A 5,449-nucleotide genomic window follows, 5' to 3' on the forward strand; every position below is an offset into this window, starting at 1 on the left:
GTCATACTGGTTAATTATTCTTGAAAAAATACGACAACTTCATTGAAATAGAGGAGCAGAATGACAAAAAAAAATCCTTAATGCCACATTTCATATTAAAAGTCACTATTTCTTACTCATCCTAGCAAAGGTAGAATTCTTGTAATGGTGCAGTGGGTAGAGCACTGACTCTCAAGTCAAGAAGACCTGAGTTCAAATGTGACCTCAGACACTTCCTAGCTGTGTGACCTTGGTCACTTAACCCTGATTGCCTGACATCCAAGGCCATCTCCAGACATGCTGATTCATATCTGGCCACTGGACCCAAGTCTGGTGACTTAGCATAACACCCCCTCACTCAAATCCAATTCATCTGCTTGTCATAGTATCACTTTCCAGATGCCATGGTCTTTGAGGATGAAGGACAAAATTAGTGTGGATTACAGTGAGCTGAGTCATACTTTAAGTAACCACTCAAGAAACTCTCCTTATAAATAAATCAAGCTTGAACCAGACCATCCAAAAAAAAAAAAACTCTTGAGCTCCTAACACCTTATATTGACATTCATGGAATGAAGGGCAAAGCTGTCAAAATGAAGTGGTTGTCCTTGCTTAAATTACCAAGCTGGCATCTCATGACAAGGCCTTGCTATTCATTAAACCTATATTTCCTCTGCTTCTGTAAGTATGATAACCATTTTTGTGTTTCTCCATGATGGAAATTTCATTATCTTGTGCAGTCATGGGCTTGCAAAACCAGATCCGCTTAGCAAACTTCTTTATCTAAATTAAAGATGTCTTTTCTTTCTTCTACATGTTTGATTTATTTCAGGACATGACAGTTGTATATCACTTTTGCTGTTGCTGTTCAATTGTTTCCATTTATGTCCAATTGTTTGTAATCTCATTTAGGTATTTCTTGGCAAAGATACTGAATTGATTTTTCATTCTGCTTCTCATTTACAAATGAGGAACTGAAGAAATGCATTAAATGAATGACTTGTGCAGAGTAACAAAGTTAATAAATCTCTGAAACTAGTTTTCAACTCAGAAATTGGAGTCTTCTTGAATTCAGGTCTGATTATCTAGTTATATATATATATATATATGTGTGTATATATACACACACACACACACACACACACACACACACACACATATATATATATATGTAGCATACTCTGTGTATATTTATTTGCATCTTGTCTCCCCCCATTAGATTGTAAATTCCTTGAGAGCAGACTGTTATTTGTCATTTTATTTGTATTTTTTGTACTTGTCATCTTGTCTAGCACCGAATAAGTACATAATAAAAGTAAACTGAATGATTGAATATGCCCAAAGGATAAAAAAAAATCATCATTTTAAACTTTAAACAGAAAATCCTCAGAGTTTCTCTCCTAATCAGAAAAGTTTCAATATTTTTGCATTCTCATACTATCCTATAATATTTGCCACGTCATTCTAGATATTTCTTCTCTTTTTTGACACTTATTCAGGCCTGATGCTAAAGGTTAAGGTTTAAATTGAAAAGAGGAGATTCAGGGGCAGCTAGGTCATGCAGTGGATAGAGCACCAGCCTTGGAGTCAGGAGTACCTGGGTTCAAATTTGACCTCAGACACTTAATAATTACCTAGCTGTGTGGCCTTGGGCAAGCCACTTAACCCCATTGCCTTGAAAAATCTAAAAAAAAAAAAGAGGAGATTCAATGAATTTTAGACAGAGAATTTTCTGATTAGGTGTTTTTTGAGTGTATATAGTATACATACAGCTTGATGGAAAATCAGGCTTAAAAAGTGAATTGGTAAGATAGGAATGGAATTCAATATTTCTTACAAACTTTCATCCACTACATGCCATTAAAGAAATTATAAGTTTTAAGTGTATTTTTCCTTTCATTTCTCAATTATTTTAATTGAATATTAAAATCAGACCTGGGTATTCAAGCAGCCATTCAGTGAGGATGAGGATGGGGACAATTTCTGACCCTATCACCAACGCTACTTAAAATGCTCAATTGCATCTAAGATAGTAGATGTATGGCCTTCTGGCTTTGGAGACACTGAACAATCTGACATACCTTTCCAGGATATCATTTTCCTTAAGAAACTGCAGGTCAGCCAACCTAATTCCTTTAATGTTCCTCACACATTTATCTGTGTGTCTCTGAATACATTATCTTCCCTCTCTCTAGAATACTCCTCCATATCTGTATCGTTTCTTTCTTTTTGCTTTTTTTGCAAGGCAGTAGGGTTAAGTGATTTGCCCAGGATCACACAGTTAAGTAAATATTAAATGTCTGAAGCTGAAGTTGAGCTCAAGATCTCCTGACTTCAAGGCTGGTGAGTGCTCTATCCACTGAACCACCTTCCCCTATAGAATCTTTTGTTTCCTTCAAACTTCAGCTGACCTGTTACCTCCTACATGGGACCTCTTCTAAGTCCCTTACTCTCTCAGTAGCTAGGGTTGTTCATCATCTTACTTGTCCTGCCCCTATCTGCCCCCAGGTTTCCTTTGAATATTCTTTTTATTAATTTCCCATTGAAACTCTAGGCCATGCCATCACAGTTACAATGAAGAGGAAACTCTCATCTCTGCTAAACAAATTCTGCTCCAAACTCACAATGTAAAAGTGAGGAGTGGAACAATCGGAAATTGCCAGAATTCTTTATGGAGCAGAGGTCAGTTTGCCTCCATTCCAAGGCAGAATCATTATCTGTAATGAAAGGCTATATCTCTTATAGTCTAGACTAAAAGTAAGTTTATATAAATATCTATATATGTATATATATATATATATATGTAATGTATATGTATATGTAATGTATGTGTATGTGTATATGTACATGTATATATATATATACTTGTATAAACAATATTTGTTTATATAGATAGAAAGCCATTTGAATAAGGAAGTTTTTTCATTATCATCTACATTTAGTTCAGAGCATGCCAAAGAAGTATTTGTTGACTGATCAGAGTGAAGATTCAACATTCAATGTGGATGTCTAAGGAAAGGTAGAGTGGAGAGTTAACTAAGAGGCTAAAGCAGTCTTAGTACATGTCATATAATTGTACTTAGAACATTCTTACACACACACACACACAAACTCATAGCAGATTTTGAGGGAATAATTTCCTTTACATTATTTTTTTAAATATGAAATATGGAAGCTTCACAAATTTGTATATCATCCTTGTGCAGGGGCCATGCTAATCTTCTCTGTATTGATCTAATTTTAGTATATGTGCTGCCAAAGTGAGCACTCCTTTACACTATTAAATACATAGTGATATAGCTCTCATCTTTCTTTTACTTCCTCTCTCATTATTCAGTCACCTCCCAATGCTATTGTTATTGTGGGTGTTTGGGGGTATATATTAGTCAAGAAGACTATATTAAGCACCTGCTAAGGGTAGGATATTAACACTGGGGATATATAGGCAGAGAAAGGTGCAAGTCCTGAAGAAGCTCAAATTGCTCTACGGGAGACAAGTTATGTACATGCAACATGTATACAGGATCATTTGCAGATTGTTGGCAGGAAAGATCTAACTGGGGATTTAAGGTAAGAGAGGTCGAAGGGAGAGACTGGAAATTATCACTTACATATGAGTCCTGAAATAAGTCTGAGAAGTGTGGACATGGAGGTGTATACAGAGACTAACAGAGGAACAAAGACAAGAGAGAAGCCATAGAGTCAGTAACTATTGTGTGTGAAGAGAATGAAGATGACAACTTAGTGACCTTGAATATTTATCCTTGAGGAATGTAAAGCACATGAAAACAGGACCAGTATTACTAGATCAGGTTGTGAAAAGTTTTAAGTCAAATAGAAAATTTTGAAATTGATCTTAGAGGGAACCAGGAATTTGGAGAGTGTTGAGAAGGGAGACCTTAATTAATGGGAGACCTCATCATAAACCTTCATATAGAGATATGATAATGAAATGCTTTTTAACATGGGAAGGACTGAAGAACTGTTTTCTGTAACTTTTTCAAGCTGACTCAAGGATGATTGCATTTCTCTAAACAATAATGATTTAAAGGATTTTTTTCATATGATTATATATAGCTTTAATTTCTTCATTTGAAAACTGTTCATATCCTTTGACCATTTAGCAATCAATTTGGGATCTTATAAATTTGAAGTAATCCTCAATATATATTTTAGAAATAAAACCTTTATCAGAACTCCTGGTTGTGAAGATTGTTTCTCAAATTTCTGCTTTCCTTCTAATTTTGACAGTATTAATTTTATTAGTGCAACCCCTTTTTAATTTAATATAGTAAAAATTATTCATTTTGCAGATGATAATGTGCTCTAATTCTTGTTTGGTCATAAATTTATCCCTTTTCCATACATCAGATAAAATATTTTTTGGTCTATTAATTTATCTATGGTATCACATTTTATGTCTAGATTCTATACCCATATTGACCCTATTTTGATATAGGCAAAGAGATGTGAATCTATGACTAGTTTGTACCAGACCATTTTCCAATTTTCCCAACAATTTTTGTCAAATAGTGATTTCTTACCCCAGAGGCTGATATCTTTGGGTCTGTGAAATAGTAGGTTTCTGTAGTCATTTACTGCAGTTTCTTTTGAACCTGTCCTCATTCACTGATCCATTACTCTATTTCTTAACCAGTACCAGGTAGTTTTGATGACTGCTGCTTTTTTATAATATAGTTTTAGATCTGGTAAAGCTAGGCCACCTTCCTTTACATTTTTTCCCCTTAAGTTCCCTTGCTATTCTTGCCCTTTTGTTACTCCAGATCAATTTTGTTATTATTTTTTCTAGCTCAGTAAAGTAGTTCTTTGGTAGTTGGATTGGTATAGCACCGAATAAATAATTTAATATGTGTTGAATTGTCATTTTTTTTATTATATTAGCTTGACCTAACCATGAGTATTTGACATTTTTCCAATTATGTACATCTGACTTTGTTTGGGTGGAGAGTGCTTTATAATTGGATTATTTCTTGAAAAATGAAGTCTAGGGGTGGCTAGGTGGCACAGTGGATAGAGCACCAGCTCTGGAGTCAGGAGTACCTGAGTTCAAATCTGGCCTCAGACATTTAATAATTACCTAGCTGTGTGGCCTTGGGCAACACCCTATTTGCCTTGCAAAAAAAAAAAAACCCTAAAAAAAATGAAGTCTAGTCATTTCCTTTTCATGGCTTTCAGGTAGCCCAATGATTTTTTTTTAGGTTTTTGCAAGGCAAATGGGGTTAAGTGGCTTGCCCAAGGCCACACAGCTAGGTAATTATTAAGTGTTTCAGACCGGACTTGAACCCAGGTACTCCTAGCTCCAAGGGTGTTTTATCCACTATACCACCTAGCCACCCCCTCAGTCATTTTTAAACTGTCTTTCTTGTATCTGTTTTCCAGGTCAATTTTTTTTTCCAGTGAGAGAATTCACATTTTCTTCAATTTTTTTTCCATTTTTTACTTTTGTTTT

General features: G+C 35.0%; 1 non-coding gene across 1 annotated transcript; it reads right to left on the minus strand.

Annotated features, from left to right (window-relative positions):
* Positions 1–3,140: 3,140 nt before the first annotated feature.
* On the minus strand, positions 3,141–3,247 carry LOC141510394 (U6 spliceosomal RNA). Its single transcript, XR_012474888.1, has one exon. It is a non-coding gene; the product is annotated as a U6 spliceosomal RNA (small nuclear RNA).
* Between the last annotated feature and the right edge of the window lie 2,202 nt (positions 3,248–5,449).

The sequence above is a fragment of the Macrotis lagotis genome, chromosome 1 (assembly GCF_037893015.1).
Source record: "Macrotis lagotis isolate mMagLag1 chromosome 1, bilby.v1.9.chrom.fasta, whole genome shotgun sequence".
In the NCBI taxonomy this organism is placed as follows: Eukaryota; Metazoa; Chordata; class Mammalia; order Peramelemorphia; family Peramelidae; genus Macrotis; species Macrotis lagotis.